Source organism: Xenopus laevis, chromosome 7S (genome assembly GCF_017654675.1).
Source record: "Xenopus laevis strain J_2021 chromosome 7S, Xenopus_laevis_v10.1, whole genome shotgun sequence".
Taxonomy (NCBI): Eukaryota; Metazoa; Chordata; class Amphibia; order Anura; family Pipidae; genus Xenopus; species Xenopus laevis.
The window spans coordinates 107,347,998-107,366,388 of NC_054384.1; positions in this window are offsets into that span (position 1 = coordinate 107,347,998).

The following is an 18,391-nucleotide window of genomic DNA, read 5'->3' on the forward strand; positions in this document are numbered from 1 at the left end:
TAATCGAAGTACTGTCTGTTGAAAAAAAACTTCGACCCCCTACTACCGAGGTGCAATGTTAGCCTATGGGGAAGGTCCCCATAGGCTTTCTTAGCTTTTTTTGGTCGTAGAAAAATCGTTTGTTCGATTGATGGATTAAAATCCTTCGAATCGTTCGATTCGAAGGATTTAATCGTTCGAAAATACGATTTTTCGTTTGATCGTTCAATCAAACTAATTGCAGTAAATCCTTCGACTTCGATATTCGAAAAGTTTTTTCTTCTCGAATTGAACCTCGTTCATGACTTTTCACATGATAAACCATAAGATAACTTTTTGTCACTGAATTGGATCTGACCCATAGGCTGATATAAAGCTTCAGACTCACATGGAAAACTGATTTTGATTCTAACACTTAGGGGTTATAAATATCAGATTTTTTCTTATTATTTAGTTTAAATAAAATAAATAAGCAATTGGACCTTATTTATTATTAAAAACAGCTTGATTTAATCTGATTGGGGGAAAACTCAAAAAAATTAAAGGAAAACCTGAATTGTACGTTTTTTTTTCCAATTGTTTCCCCGAATTGCTTGATTTTTTTCTGGATTTTTACTGAAAAGTCAGATTTTTCACCGAAATGGTCAGATTTTCGGGCTAATTCCAGTGCAGACCACTGAAACGTCCAAATAGGATATGGACCTCTCCCATCGATGTATATACAACCTCAGCAGGTCTGAGATGGTGGATTTTCCATTTCTGACTTTTTGAAGCCTCTGGGTATAATAAATCTCGAAATATTCCATTTTTTTCCTTTTCTCAATGTCAATTTGCAGAATTCCCAGTCCATTAGAAATATCTACATTACACGTAAGAAGAGAGACGCAGCCGCATATGAGTCAGGGTAAAACAAACTGGGGAGATTTGATATTTTTCCATTCCAGGAATAAATATGGGGCATTTTTAATGCACTGGGTCTGACCAAGATGCCTAGACTTCCCAGATGGTCACCTGATTGAATACACCTACTACAGTAATGAAAATGCTTAAAAATGGTCAGTAGACAAAAATGCATTAGACATGTACAGCCAAAATCATTCTGATGATAGAGGAGGGGGTGTAATAAATAAAATATAATAAGGAGAAAAAATTGCATGAGCATAAAAAGGAATGAGGTCCCATATAAATGTCTGGATTTCCTTATTTGGTCCTAGAGCCCGCCAGCTTTGCCCCCCCCCACCCGCGCAAGCACACACATAGGGGCAGATTTATCAAGGATCGAATTTGAAAAACTTTGAAATTTCGAATTCGACTATTCGACCATTCGATAACCGAAGTACTGTCTCTTTAAAAAATACTTTGACTTCATACTTCATACTTGATGCAGAGGGGGTGGGCTGTGACACAGAGGGGGCAGGGCCATGATGCAGTGGGTTGGCCGATAGCCTTGTCAATCATGGGCAACCCTTCAAATTACTAGGCTGTCCGGGTCAAAACCGGCAACATGTACTATTGTTGATTATGCATTTTACTTTACTTTGGGCTTTATCTTAGAAATGCTCTGGATCCAGTCTGTATCTTTAATTATGAAGTTTTAGAGGTGAATAAATAGGGCTCAAACCTGAGTCAATATTGATCATGTATTGTCAGCATTAGAGACGGTCACATCTTACTGAAAACTACATATCATTCTAGAGTATATTTTACATAGACTTAGGGTTACAGAAAGAGTAAACAAATTAAAATATATAAAATCATTCTGTGCCGAAAATTTTATGGAAAAAATGCAACACATTTGTCTATGTACTTTTGCAGAATGTCCAACCCATTGAAAGAGTTTACGCTGCACTTCAGATGAGACACACAGATGTATATGAAGATATTATGTAAAAACACATTGAGGAGAGTTGACATTGTTTCAGCCCAAGTATGAAAATGGAACATGGATGAAGCATTTGGTCTGAACAAGGAGCCAAGTGGTTTCAAAGAGAAGGATGTGAAACATAAATTCACAGAAATGATTCGACATATACGGGGTTGTGTAATGAAATAAAATAATGGGGAAGCCCATTTATCAACATTCTGAGTTTGATTGTTTTGGAGGTTTTTGAAACCACAAAAAAAAAAATCTATAAAACCACAAATTCCATATAATTTATTAAAAGATGTGAATATAAAATCACTAATGAAAAAAAAAACAGAGGGATCCTAATAAGACAAAGAAAACCTCTAACTCCTCAAATGTTTTGGGGCCCATTTACTTAGCTCGAGTGAAGGAATAGAATAAAAAAAACTTCGAATTTGGAATGATTTTTTTGGCTACTTCGACCATCGAATTGGCTACTTCGACTACCACTTCAACTTCGAATGGAACATTTTGAACTAAAAAACGTTCGACTATTCGACCATTCGATAGTCGAAGTACTGTCTCTTTAAAAAAAACTTCGACCCCCTAGTTCGCCACCTAAAACCTACCGAAGTCAATGTTAGCCTATGGGGAAGGTCCCCATAGGCTTTGCTAGCTTTTTTAGGTCGAAGAAAAATCGACCCATCGATGGATTAAAATCCTTCAAATCGAACGATTCGATCAAACGAATTGCGGTAAATCCTTCGACTTTGATATTCGAAGTCGAAGGATTTCATTTCGGCAGTCGAATATCGAGGGTTAATTAACCCTCGATATTCGACCTTAAGTAAATTTGCCCCTTTGTGTGCAATTACTAGAGATAAAACCCCAAAAACCTCCAAAAGCCAAATTAAAGAAATATTGCATACGGGCAGCTCTTATTCACTTCTATAGGACCTTGACAACTTTTAGATGGCAAACTAAAGTTTTTTAACGCATTTTTAATGCTTAATAAATACTTTTTTTTGTTGTGGTTTAGAGTAATCAGAAATAAAACCCAAGATTTTTAGTGCTAAAAAATAAAATTTGATAAAATGAAAAAAAAAAGTTAAATGAGCCCCTGAGTCTGCCCAGGTGCAGTAACCTGTGGTAACCCATCAGCAGGAGGCAATTACTGGTCACCTGTTTAAAAGAAACATTTTATTGGTTGCCATGGGTTACTGCTACTGGGCAGACATTACAGGGCCCATTTACTTAGCTCGAGTGAAGGAATAGTATAAAAAAACTTTGAATTTCAAATGTTTTTTTTGGCTGCTTCGACCATCGAATTGGCTACTTCGACCTTCGATTACGACTTTGACTTCGAATCCAAAGATTCAAACTAAAAATCGTTCGAATATTCGACCATTTGATAATCGAAGTACTGTCTGTTGAAAAAAAACTTCGACCCCCTACTACCGAGGTGCAATGTTAGCCTATGGGGAAGGTCCCCATAGGCTTTCTTAGCTTTTTTTGGTCGTAGAAAAATCGTTTGTTCGATTGATGGATTAAAATCCTTCGAATCGTTCGATTCGAAGGATTTAATCGTTCGAAAATACGATTTTTCGTTTGATCGTTCGATCAAACTAATTGCAGTAAATCCTTCGACTTCGATATTCGAAAAGTTTTTTCTCCTCGAATTGAACCTCGTTCATGACTTTTCACATGATAAACCATAAGATAACTTTTTGTCACTGAATTGGATCTGACCCATAGGCTGATATAAAGCTTCAGACTCACATGGAAAACTGATTTTCTTTCAAATATCTTTTATTAAGATTTCATACAAGAACAGGGGATTGCTATCATTAATTAACATTGCAGAAAGTATGTTGCACAGGATATAAGACATCAACATCATGCAGTATTATTCATGCGCTTCTCTTGGTGCCTAATCGTCCCCTACTGACTATGCGTCATAGTGTGAAAGTGTGTGTGGGAGTATGTGGAGGATGGGGTGGGGGAGGCAGGTGAATGCAACATGAGACACCTCTCGGTAGGTTTGGTTTGTCATGCTATCAGCTGAGAATATTCTTGACTCCCTTTGAATACAACCCAAGTGAACCATTGTGCAGTGTAATTTCTGACCTGTTTGTCAGTGTGTGTTGATCGTTGTTCAAATTGTTGGATCTCCTCTACCTTCAGCAACCATTCACGGGGTGTTGGTGTTTGCTGATTTTTCCAATATCTGGGTATCAGTAGTTTTGCGGCGTTTAGCAGGTGCGGGAGGGCTGAATTGTGAAAATGGAACTTGTCTTCCGTGGACATGTGAAATAGTAAGGCGTAGGCCGGGTCGTTTAGGTTTCTGTCCCCAGCTACATTTTGACACACCCAGAGGACCGAGTCCCAGTAAGGCTTGATCAAGGGACACGACCAAAAGATGTGGAGCAATGAGCCTACATCACTTCTGCATCTCCAACAGATGTTTGTTGTGTTAGGGTATATTTTATGGAGCTTCTGTGGCGTGTAGTACCACTTGGTCAGAATTTTGTAATTCAACTCTTGAATCCTATTGCACCTGGAGCTGTAAGATAGAGTACGTATCATGTCTATTGTTTCTTCCTCTGTCAGGTTTAGGTTCAGGTCTTTAGACCAGGTGTTAATAAACGGGAGTTCCATGATGTTTTGCTCGCCTGTGGCAGCCTTATAAATTGTAGATAGGGTATGTCTTGGAGGAGTAGCGCTGTGGCACAGCTGTTCAAATTTCGAGAGTTTTCTGCCAAAGACCCTGTCACCTCCTAGTGTACAATAAAAATGTTTAAGCTGACTGTATTGGAGATGCATCCGTGGGGTAAAGGAACATCGCTGGTCCAGCTTCTCTCTCGTGACGCATGGTGCCTTTATCTACGAGGTGAATCATTTGTAGGTGATCATCTATGAGCCCACGGTTTGTAGTCTTCTCTGTTTAGTGCAGGCGGGAAGTCCGGGTTATTTGTGATAGGTACAGAGGAGAGGGAACCTTCGCCATGTCCTGTGCTCGTTGGATGCTGTCCCATGTTTCAAGCGTGTGATGTAGCAGGGGGTGTTTTCTGGTGAAGAGCCGTCTATGATTCCTATTTATCCATGGAATATGGAGCAGGTGAGTTGAAGTCTCTTGCTGTTCTATTTCGATCCATAATTTGTTGTCCAGGTGGTGTGACCAGTCAACTATCCTGTTGAGAATGGCTGCCTTATAGTAGCGGTGAATGTCTGGTAGGGAGGCTCCGCCGGTGGACCTATGCCTAGTTAATATCTGTTTGCGCAATCGGGGTGATTTGTCAAGCCAGATGAATCTGTTGATTGCTGTCTGAAATTTGTTCAGCCCAATTATTCGGATACTGGACCGGGAGGGCTTGAAAGAGATATAGCAATCTGGGAAGCACGTTCATCTTCACTACATTCATGCGGCCGAACCATGAGAGTGTGTTGGATCTCCATCTCTTCAGATCTGATTCTATTTTTTTGTATAGATTGGTACAATTCAACTCTCCCCACGCGTTGTGGTCCTTTGACATAATAAGGCCCAGGTAAGTGATGGTGGACGAAGCCCACTTGTAAGGGAAATTCTGGGACAGCCCTTGAATCGTGCGATGTGGTAGTGAAATGTTGAGGGCCTGTGACTTCTTTTGATTGATTTTGAAGTTGCTAACTTTTCCAAATTGGGATAAGGTGTTGGTTAGGTTTGGTATTGTGATAATTGGGTTGGTGACGAAGAATAATAAATCGTCAGCATACGCCGCCGTTTTGTGGTGTCTGCCACCCACCTTGGACTCCTCCAATGTCTGGATTATTTCGGATGGCAATTAAGAGTGGTTCGAGTGTCAATACGAATAGCGTGGGAGATAGAGGGCAGCCTTGTCTAGTGCCGTTTCTGATGGCAATGGGGTTGGATAGAAGGTTATTAATTTTCACTTTAGCAGTGGGGTTATGGTATAAAGCTTGGATCCACTTTAGCAATCTCGGGCCAAAGCCATATTTCTGTAGGCATTGGAACATAAATTGCCAGTTCACCCGATCGAAGGCTTTTTCTGCGTCTGTCGAGAGAAGAAGCATTTGCCGGGACCTAGTTTGTGCGTAGTGTAGAATATTAATTAACCTATTGGTATTATCTCTCGCCTCCTATGAGGTACAAAGCCAACTTGTTCCGGGTCGATCAGGTTGCTCGAGAATTTGCTGTATTCGTTTCATTATGATTTTGGCTAATAGTTTTGCATCGTTATTGATCAGCGAGATTGGGCCGGTAACTGCCGGGGTCTTGTCAGGTCTTTATTAGGTTTCAGTAAGAGGGTTATCTGTGCCTCAAGAGACTGGGGTGAGAACTTAGCTTCCGCCTGTATATCATTGAAAGCCTTGCACAGGTGTGGGGAGAGCAGGTGCTGGAATTCTTTGTAGTATGACATCGGGGAACCCGTCTGGTCCTGGGCTTTTACCAATAGGAGTTGTGGAGATGGCACTTAGTATTTCTGCAGTCGTGATGTCTGATTCAAGTTGTGCTTCCATATTTTCCGGGATTTTAGGCAAGTTGTGTTGGTCTAAGAACTGGGAAGCAGTAGCGTGAAAAGAGATATCATCCGTAGCGTGGGTAGGAGCGATCTGGTACACTTTCGTAAAGTATTGAACAAACTCTTCCGCAATTTTTTCATTAGTGAATGCGAGGTTCCCCGCAGTAGTTTTAATTTTGGGGATGTAATTTTTCGCTAACTGTTGTTTAAGCGCATTTGCCAGCAGCTTTCCACATTTGTTTCCATGCTCGTAATAGCGATGCTTAATCAGTGTCTGTATTCTGTTAGTGTACGTAGTTAGTATATCATTGAGTTCTCTTCGTGCTTCTAATAATTCCTGTGCCGTACGTAGGGCTTGTGTTTGTTTGTGTTGAGCTTCAAGGAGTTTAATTTTGGCCAACGATGCTTCGACCCGCTGGGTGTGCGCTTTCTTTCGTCTGGTTCCTATCTCGATGAGGGTCCCCCGTATGACACATTTGTGTGCTTCCCAACATATCAGTGGAGATATGTCAGGTGTCCCATTTTCCTTGAAAATAGTTGCGAATATTTCCGCCAATCTCTTCCACCAAGTCGGGATGTTTTAGAAAAGATTCATTAATTCGCCATGTGGGATGAGGCTTAGAAGTACCTGGGAGACTAAGTTGTATTGAGATGGCTGCATGATCCGAGAATGTTCTGAGGTGTACCTGAGAGTTGCAAACCTCAGTAAGAGCATGTTGGGATACAAATATATAGTCTATGCGGGTATATATATTATGCCGTGCGGAATAGTAGGTATAATCTTTTTCTGTGAAGTGTTGAGTGCGCCAGACATCTACTAGCAGTAGGTCGTGAAGTTGTTTCCGAATCCTAAATGGGGTCGCTGGGGGTATGCTAGATTTTCCGGCGGAGCAGTCGAGCTGTGGTTCCAGAGGGGTGTTGAGGTCTCCTCCTAAGAGAAGCACACCTTTTGTGAAGTGATGGAGAAGTTGCGTGATACGCTGGAGTTCCTTGTCTTGGTCTTTGTTTGGTAAGTACACGTTGGCCAGGGTGTATTGGCGGCATCCTATGTGCCCCGTGATAAAGACGTATCTGCCTTTAGGGTCTACTTTGGAACCTGATACGGAAAAGTTCAAATTCTTAGAAAGGAGAATTGCCACACCTTTGGTTTTGGTGTCTTGTGGAGCACTAGTGTAGATTTCCGGGAAGTATTTGTTGCGCCATTGGGGGAGATGTCCCTTTTTAAAATGAGTTTCTTGTATAAAGGCTATGTCAGTTTTGTGTTTCCTTAGTTCAGCAGATAGGAGAATTCTTTTTTGTGGAGAGTTCAGGCCATTGGCGTGGAGGGTTACTCTCCAAGGTAGTACAAGAAGATGAGTGTGAGTGTGATCAGGGGAGATGACAAGTAGCAGATGATATAGGTTACGTTTCCACGTTCAGGACTCGGTAGCTAAGTGAGAGTGAAGGGTCGCTAGGGAGCCTGGTTGGTATGGTGTACTTGGATGTATTATGACCGGTGGGGCCACTCTCATAGTCAAAGGCAATATCTTGCAGTAAGATAGCGTCAACAGAAACATAGAACCATCAAACAGAATACATTAACATATTATTTCGAACCATATAAAATGCTTGGCAGAGTATTTTAGTACTATCATATTTTCTACCTTGCAAAAGATAGCAGGGTATTAAGAGAAGCATGGCATTGCTGTAAGCCAATTTTCTTCCTAATAGGCATAAAGAGATAAAAATAAAAAAAAAAAATAAAAAAAAAAGGGGGGGGGAGGGGGGGGTGAAAAATTAGTAAGGAAGGGAGGCACCATAGTGGTGTACTCAGCATTCGTACATGCATCGTATGCGCATCTGGAATTAACATAAGATGATGCAATTCAATGTTTACACGTTGAGGAGGAACCCCCTCTCCCCATATCGATGACACCCTATGTTAGAGCAACAACACAACAAAATATTAGTGGATATTGCAATGGGGAATATAGTAGGAGATTAAGTATAACCGGATTCAAGAGCCAGGGCCCATACCCTGGTGTGCAAAATCGGACCTGTGAAAGGAGCAAAAAAAAAAAAAAAAAAAAGGGGGGGGGGGGGCTGAGCATGGCCACAGAGTATACAGACCCTCATACATATATGTTAGGTAACTATAAAAAGCCAAACAACAACGCATTTCAGTGCACACAAGGTAGTACAAGACAAAACTCATTGTCGGTTCCCATGACATGTTGGAGAATTGCATTGGTGTGTCAGTTAGATTATCGAAACAGAGTCTTGAGTACGGAGCAGTTGTAACTTCTGTAGTATACCCATCTGTACACAGTTATATGTGGGAAGGGGGGTCAAAAAAAAAAAAAAAAAAAAAAAAAAGGGGGGGGGGAGGAGGGAGAGTCCCCGTAGGTAGAGCGACAGTCTTGCAATCTTTTGATGCATCCAGGGGAGGGAGAAAAGATTAAATACACAAAGAGAAAAAAAAAAAAAAAAGGGGGAATTCAATTATATAGCAGTGCGGTCCAGCAATCACGTTTAGGTAATAGGCCGGGGTGACATGAAGTTCCTAAGCCAATCCCAGGAGGAACAATGGTAAGGCGTACAGGGGGCTACTGAAGCATAGTCTTAAACAATGAAAAGTTCGACACTAGTGCCTGTGGCATGTTTTGCGGTATGTAGAAAGCGATGGGAAAATTATGGGCCAGCACACCCCCAAAAAAAAAAAAAAAAAAAGGGGGGAAAAAAGGGGGGGGGGGTGTAATGCCATATGCATCGATCATACGTGAAGCCACATGCCCAGTCTGTAAATAGTGTAACTTGTGTAAACTTAGCGTGCGCCAAGACTTAACTGAAAACTTAAAGAGAGAATGTAGGCTAGACTAGGGAGCCATGCATAGTCTCCTGGTTGAAACCTACTCACGGCTGAGGCCCTCATTTGTTGAAGCTCGTGCAGGAGCGGGCTGTTCACCATAAACATACTTTGCCCATTCTGTGAGGTCCACCGGGGGTGTACCTGTGCCCCGAAAGAATGCTTCTCCGTCATCCGGCTCTCGCAGACTGTAGTTTTTCCCATTATGGTGCGCTACGAGAGAGAAAGGGAATCCCCACTTGTAAGGTATGTTACGGTCCCTCAGCTTACTGGTGACTTCGCGCAGTAGTCGTCTCTGGGCAATGGTGGTTTGTGCCAGGTACTGAAACAATTCTATGGAGTCTTCTCCCATCTGTAGGCTGGGGGTCTCCCGAGCTTTGGAGAGAATACGCTCTTTGGTTGTGAAGCTATGGAGGCAGCACAGGATGTCTCTGGGCTTGTCTTTTCTGCCGCCATATACTCTGTGAAAGCGGTCCACTGCTATGTCGTGGTCTAGGTTCGGGCCTAGCAAGCCATTAAACAGGTTGAGGATCCGTTGTTTGGCTTCAGTAATTTGCAGGTCTTCCGGAACTCCTCGAATGCGTATGTTATGGCGTCTGTTTCTATTCTCGGCATCCTCTAGCCCTCTCCGTAAAAGGAATAATTGCCTCGTATGCAGACGGATGGTGGAGTCATGTTGGGCCTGCTTCTGCTCCGTGTCCGTTTGACGCGTCTCCATTTTGGAAAACTGATTTTGATTCTAACACTTAGGGGTTATAAATATCAGATTTTTTCTTATTATTTAGTTTAAATAAAATAAATAAGCAATTGGACCTTATTTATTATTAAAAACAGCTTGATTTAATCTGATTGGGGGAAAACTCAAAAAAATTAAAGGAAAACCTGAATTGTACGTTTTTTTTCCAATTGTTTCCCCGAATTGCTTGATTTTTTTCTGGATTTTTACTGAAAAGTCAGATTTTTCACCGAAATGGTCAGATTTTCGGGCTAATTCCAGTGCAGACCACTGAAACGTCCAAATAGGATATGGACCTCTCCCATCGATGTATATACAACCTCAGCAGGTCTGAGATGGTGGATTTTCCATTTCTGACTTTTTGAAGCCTCTGGGTATAATAAATCTCGAAATATTCCATTTTTTTCCTTTTCTCAATGTCAATTTGCAGAATTCCCAGTCCATTAGAAATATCTACATTACACGTAAGAAGAGAGACGCAGCCGCATATGAGTCAGGGTAAAACAAACTGGGGAGATTTGATATTTTTCCATTCCAGGAATAAATATGGGGCATTTTTAATGCACTGGGTCTGACCAAGATGCCTAGACTTCCCAGATGGTCACCTGATTGAATACACCTACTACAGTAATGAAAATGCTTAAAAATGGTCAGTAGACAAAAATGCATTAGACATGTACAGCCAAAATCATTCTGATGATAGAGGAGGGGGTGTAATAAATAAAATATAATAAGGAGAAAAAATTGCATGAGCATAAAAAGGAATGAGGTCCCATATAAATGTCTGGATTTCCTTATTTGGTCCTAGAGCCCGCCAGCTTTGCCCCCCCCCCACCCGCGCAAGCACACACATAGGGGCAGATTTATCAAGGATCGAATTTGAAAAACTTTGAAATTTCGAATTCGACTATTCGACCATTCGATAACCGAAGTACTGTCTCTTTAAAAAATACTTTGACTTCATACTTCATACTTGATGCAGAGGGGGTGGGCTGTGACACAGAGGGGGCAGGGCCATGATGCAGTGGGTTGGCCAATAGCCTTGTCAATCATGGGCAACCCTTCAAATTACTAGGCTGTCCGGGTCAAAACCGGCAACATGTACTATTGTTGATTATGCATTTTACTTTACTTTGGGCTTTATCTTAGAAATGCTCTGGATCCAGTCTGTATCTTTAATTATGAAGTTTTAGAGGTGAATAAATAGGGCTCAAACCTGAGTCAATATTGATCATGTATTGTCAGCATTAGAGACGGTCACATCTTACTGAAAACTACATATCATTCTAGAGTATATTTTACATAGACTTAGGGTTACAGAAAGAGTAAACAAATTAAAATATATAAAATCATTCTGTGCCGAAAATTTTATGGAAAAAATGCAACACATTTGTCTATGTACTTTTGCAGAATGTCCAACCCATTGAAAGAGTTTACGCTGCACTTCAGATGAGACACACAGATGTATATGAAGATATTATGTAAAACACATTGAGGAGAGTTGACGTTGTTTCAGCCCAAGTATGAAAATGGAACATGGATGAAGCATTTGGTCTGAACAAGGAGCCAAGTGGTTTCAAAGAGAAGGATGTGAAACATAAATTCACAGAAATGATTCGACATATACGGGGTTGTGTAATGAAATAAAATAATGGGGAAGCCCATTTATCAACATTCTGAGTTTGATTGTTTTGGAGGTTTTTGAAACCACAAAAAAAAAATCTATAAAACCACAAATTCCATATAATTTATTAAAAGATGAGAATATAAAAATCACTAATGAAAAAAAAAAAACAGAGGGATCCTAATAAGACAAAGAAAACCTCTAACTCCTCAAATGTTTTGGGGCCCATTTACTTAGCTCAAATGAAGGAATAGAATAAAAAAAACTTCGAATTTGGAATGATTTTTTTGGCTACTTCGACCATCGAATTGGCTACTTCGACTACCACTTCAACTTCGAATGGAACATTTCGAACTAAAAAACGTTCGACTATTCGACCATTCGATAGTCGAAGTACTGTCTCTTTAAAAAAAACTTCGACCCCCTAGTTCGCCACCTAAAACCTACCGAAGTCAATGTTAGCCTATGGGGAAGGTCCCCATAGGCTTTGCTAGCTTTTTTAGGTCGAAGAAAAATCGACCCATCGATGGATTAAAATCCTTCAAATCGAACGATTCGATCAAACGAATTGCGGTAAATCCTTCGACTTTGATATTCGAAGTCGAAGGATTTCAATTCGGCAGTCGAATATCGAGGGTTAATTAACCCTCGATATTCGACCTTAAGTAAATTTGCCCCTTTGTTTGCAATTACTAGAGATAAAAACCCCAAAAACCTCCAAAAGCCAAATTAAAGAAATATTGCATACGGGCAGCTCTTATTCACTTCTATAGGACCTTGACAACTTTTAGATGGCAAACTAAAGTTTTTTAACGAGTTTTTAATGCTTAATAAATACTTTTTTTTGTTGTGGTTTAGAGTAATCAGAAATAAAACCCAAGATTTTTAGTGCTAAAAAATAAAATTTGATAAAATGAAAAAAAAAAGTTAAATGAGCCCCTGAGTCTGCCCAGGTGCAGTAACCTGTGGTAACCCATCAGCAGGAGGCAATTACTGGCCACCTGTTTAAAAGAAACATTTTATTGGTTGCCATGGGTTACTGCTACTGGGCAGACATTACAGGGCCCATTTACTTAGCTCGAGTGAAGGAATAGTATAAAAAAACTTCGAATTTCAAATGTTTTTTTTGGCTGCTTCGACCATCGAATTGGCTACTTCGACCTTCGATTACGACTTTGACTTCGAATCCAAAGATTCAAACTAAAAATCGTTCGAATATTCGACCATTTGATAATCGAAGTACTGTCTGTTGAAAAAAAACTTCGACCCCTACTACCGAGGTGCAATGTTAGCCTATGGGGAAGGTCCCCATAGGCTTTCTTAGCTTTTTTTGGTCGTAGAAAAATCGTTTGTTCGATTGATGGATTAAAATCCTTCGAATCGTTCGATTCGAAGGATTTAATCGTTCGAAAATACGATTTTTCGTTTGATCGTTCGATCAAACTAATTGCAGTAAATCCTTCGACTTCGATATTCGAAGTCGAAGGATTTACCTTCGGCAGTTGAATATCGAGGGTTAATGAACCCTCGATATTCGACCCTATGTAAATCTGCCCCTACATTTAGGATGTTTTATCTACCGCACTCCTGCAGTTCACTCCCATTGCAATGGTGGTGCTGGTCCTCCGTTGATCCAGCAGGGTCCCTTAGCAACAGTAATTTTTGTTCACGGATCCGCACACACTCAATTCTCTGTGACCCCTCTTTTTATTGTTATATCACCAACAGTATCAACATTTCAAGGGGTTTTTACCCGAAATGTTGATACTGTTGTTGATATAGCAATAAAAAGAGGAGTCACGCCCCCAACTGCAGAGAATTGAGTGTGCGCGGATCCGTGAACAGAAATTGATGATAGGCTAAAACAGCAATTATTATTAATAACACATAATATGTTGCATATTTAACTATACAGAGAAAAAGATAAATATCATGCAAATAAATAACTCCCTATTGTAAAATATTAGGATACGTCACCAAGGAATTCTATGCCAAAAACATGGATTGAGACTTCATGTAAAGACTTAAAGGGATTCTGTCATGATTTTTATGGTGTAGTTTTTATTTCTAAATGACACTGCAAATAATTCACTCTACCATATAAAATTTCATTCCTAATCCAACAAATGTATTTTTTTAGTTGTAATATTGGTGTGTAGGTGCATCTCAGCTCATTTTACCTGGTCATGTGATTTCAGAAAGAGCCAGCACTTTAGGATGGAACTGCTTTCTGGCAGGCTGTTGTTTCTCCTACTCAATGTAACTGAATGTGTCTCAGTGGGACCTGGATTTTACTATTGAGTGTTGTTCTTAGATCTACCAGGCAGCTGTTATCTTGTGTTAGGGAGCTGCTATCTGGTTACCTTCCCATTGTTCTGTTGTTGGGCTGCTGGGGGGGGCATGATATCACTCCAACTTGCATTACAGCAGTAAAGAGTGACTGAAGTTTTTCAGAGCACAAGTCACATGACTGGGGACACCTGGGAAACTGACACTATGTCTAGCCCCATGTCAGATTTCAAAATAAAATATAAAAATAAAAAATATATAAAAATATAAAAAAATCTGTTTGTTCTTTTGAAAAATAAATTTCACTCTGCTGGAGCTAGCACTATCAACTGATGCATTTTGAAAACAAACATGTTTTCCCATGACAGTATCCCTTTAAGTGTATGAACTGCATCAAGTAAATCATTGGGCTCATCCCATGTAAGGTATCCCTTATTGTTAATTATAGATATATATTTTATAATAAGAAGTCATCAATACTATACTTCTCATATAAGTCAGAGGTCATTTTTTTGTTTTTTTCTTTAGCAAGAGACACAATTTTTTTGTAATAAACAAGTTTCAAAATACATATTACACAAGTGAAAATACAAAGCCATGCCAATACATACCTTCATACCCTTAAAAAGCCAGGAGGCAGATTGAATTAGGAAATAAAATATGAATTTGAGAAGTTTCAAAAGGAAAAAAACAAAAAGAAAAGATTTCTCTAAAACTTTATTGCTTATTTATGGAAAAAAAACTTACACAAATATGTAAATCAAATTAACTGAAAATCCAATTATTCCATTTATAGTGACAAATTAGGACTCAAAACTCCAAAAGTAAAATAGTTTTAAAGTTAATTATACAGACATATCTCAAACTTTTATATTCGTGTCTTTTAGATTTTTTTTCTATTTGTAAATATTTAAAATTTATGTTTAGAAGGCTTGGATTTTAACTTGCAAACATTTCCCTGATTTCCTTGAATTGTGGAAGAAATGTAAGCTGGAACATTAATACATTATTAACAAACAAAGTTAGAGTGTTGAAATCTTAATGCTATTCATGTGTATAAAATGCAATATTTTTTAACAAATGTTCTTGTTTGTTTTAGTAGAACCTCTATGGAGCAATGTTTTACCTTGTTATGTTATGAAGGACACTTATATGGGTTACATGAAAGTCTGTGTGCTAAAGGTTGGCCAGCTACTATTTTCAATATATAAGCCTACTATTCCCAGTGCAGCATTGGTCCCTCAATTCCAGTGCAACTGAGAGCCCCATCTAGAATATGTCATGCAGTTTTGGATCCCAGAGCCCAAACAGAATATTATTGGATTAGGGAGAGTCCAAAGAAAAGCAGCTAAGCTCAGGCCCAGATTTGTGGCGAGGCCATATAGGCATGGGCCAAGGGCAGCACAATAATAGGGGCGGGATGACGCCCAGCTGCTTTTTGGGGAGTAGTGGGGACATGCAGCTCCCCAGTGTTTCGGTGCATGCGCTCGCGGGTAAAGTAGTGCGGGTGGGCACAAGGCCCGCACTGCCTAAGGGTGCTCACCCAGGAAATCCTGAGCTAATAAAGGGTATGGAAGGTCTCAAGGAACTCGCAACTTGGGGTTGTTTTCAGAAGAGAGGAAGCACATAAGGGGGATATGATATCTATATCTGAATATATAAGGGGGCATATGAAACACTCCCTAATGTTTTATTTACCAGTAGATCCTTCCAGTAGACTTGAGGACCCATAATGATTAGAAGAAATGAGGTTACATCTCAAGAAGCAAAATGGGTTTGTTACAATTGTAAAATTGTGGGATTTTCTCCCTGAAGTGCTTTTACTGCCAGATATGATACATTAGATCGGTACTTTCCAACTGGCGGCCCACATGCTGGATGCGGCCTGCTGCCCATCACTGTGTGGCCCTCCATTTATGTCTGGCTGCTGTGATTGCTTAGCTTTGTGTAAACTTCAAAAGGTATCAGAAGTGAGATCAACTGGCGCCTGCATTGTTCACACCCCAGATTCAGCCTGTAAAAGCCCTCCATTGTTCACACCTGTAATCCCCTATACTGTTCACACCTGTAATCCCCTATACTGTTCACACCAGTAAGTACCTGTATTGTCCACACCTGCAACACCCTGCATTGATCACACCTCAGTCAGTGGCCATATTGTTCACCTGTTCACACACTCATACAAACTGTAGGAGTAGTATTGGCTTTGTGTTACTATACATAGTGTAGTTCTGCTGCTCATCTTAGAGTGACCCTGATACATTTCTGTGTCTTACCCTGATCTACACTACCTGTGTGTGCCATTCTCTGCCTGTGTGTGCCATTCTCTGCATTTTGTGCCATACTCTGCCTGTGTGTGCCATTCTCTGCGTTTTGTGCCATACTCTGCCTGTGTGTCATACTCTGTATGTGGGAGGTGAGCCTGGTGGGAGTTTGTTAGCATTTGGAAATGTTCATTAGGGGGTCCACAAAGTGTTTAGTCATGTGCTAGGGGCTGCTGTGCTATCCACAGGGGAGGAGGAGGCATAAAGATTTGAGTCTATGTCTTAATGACAAAACATTTTTCCACATTTGAGTGGTAAGTTATATCCCTGCAATGAGCCATAAAACATTTGGTTTTATGGTGTGCTACCAGCATTAATGTGTGTCTTAAAGTGGGTGTAGTTTAAAAGGGGAGTGGTCAACAATGCCTTCCACCATGTAGGCCAGAAAAATACAGGCCCCTTGTAACTAAATATTACGCTCCAAGCTAAATCTGTATTTACTTGGATTTGTACTTGTATTTATGTAACGCCTAACGCGTTTTGTGCCCTTCCTATTGGCACTTCATCAGATGATGAAGTGCCAATAGGAAGGACATGAAATGCGTTAGCTTGTACCACTTACCCACTGCCTGTTATCACTTATGGAGCCAAAATAAAAGCCGCTTTTCAAAGGTATTGTGTAGCGATTCCTGTTGTGGAGAGTGGGCCAGCACTGATCGGCGATACACAGAGACTGTTTACATTATATCTTCTTGCCCACAAAGCAATACCAGAGTATCTTCGAATTTGTATAAGCTACACCGCCTCAATCATGTCCCTACTGGCATTTGCCGCATTCTGCAGATGTAGTCGCCATCTTTGTTTAGGGTTATGTTTCTCCTTCTGCTCCCTCACTTCCTGCTCTTGTTTTGGCATCAAAACTCCCAATTGAAAACCATTCTCTCATTATCCCTTTGCCCAAGCTGGCTTCTGGTTGTGTTCAGATCCTTTCTTATTCCCATTGTGTTTTTCTGGTTCCTGATCTCTGCCTGTTTGACTACAATTCTTGCCCTCTGCCCTTGACCCTTTGCCTGTTTTTGACCGCATCTCTTGCCTGATCTTAGCCTGTACTGTGTGTCGGAAGTCTGGTCTCTGAAGTTAGCGGGATCTCAGCTAGAACCGCAGCAGAAAGTTCCGGGGTCCCAAAAGGGATTTGATGAAAACCGTGTCTAGTTGGGCTTTACCACATTAAAGAGCCATATTTGTGGCAGCAGCATTTCTCCATGGTTTCTGCCTAACTAGTATGTCACAGTTTGAGAGGCATAAAGAATTATGTTCATACAATATGGAAAGAACTTTGTCCAAGGAGTTTCTTTCTCAGTTTATCTATAGATAGGACTCTAGGGGGTAAAGGGAAAAAAAACCACTTGTGTTTTAGGAAAGAAAACTTTCTCTTATAGACTCCCTCCAATAATATGGTAGGGGTTGGCATCTCTGCAGTTTGTGCCTGATTTCTTCCCTTTAAGAGAAAAAAAATTAAAAAAACATTTGTGGTTCAGGAAAGGAAACTTCCTCTTCTACACTCTCTCCAAATAATATGGGAGGGGGTTGACATGTTTGCAGTTTGTGCATGGTTTTTTTCCCCTTCACTGCAGGTCTCCATATTTTTAGAGTGTTTTTTTAAAAAGAATTAAAGCGTCCATGCTGCTAGGATAGCTATAATATCTATACATCGGTTGCCATGTAATTGTGCCAAATATTAGCTGTGAGTTTGCAAGATCTGTGATCTGTATAAGATGCAAGAGTTCCTAGTACTCATGACCTAAAGAAACCACATATCCCACCCTTCATGCCCACACTGTGTAGAACATCTTAAATGTAATTCAATAAACATGGAAATATATTGCATGAACATTTATTCGCTAGCCATGAATTCGCTGCAAAATTCCAAATTTCACAATGTGCAAATTCTTTCGTGAAACTATGGCGAAAGTTTGCCGCGGAAAAATTCATCACGAAAAAGCGCCCATAATAAAAATTGCCTGTTGACTTTAATGCATCTGGAGAAAAAAAGTCGCCATAAGAAAAGACGCCCATTGACTTTAATGCATTTGGAGAAAAAAGTCGCCATAAGAAAAAACACCCATTGACTTTAATGCATTAGGATAAAAAAAATTGCCATAAAAAAATGGGCATTGTCGTGCGAGAAAAATTGTTGTGCGCGTAAAAATTCCATTGACTTCAATGCGGTTTGCGAAATTCTAATGTTTCACAAATTTATTCGTAGTTTCGATAATTTTTCTGCGAAT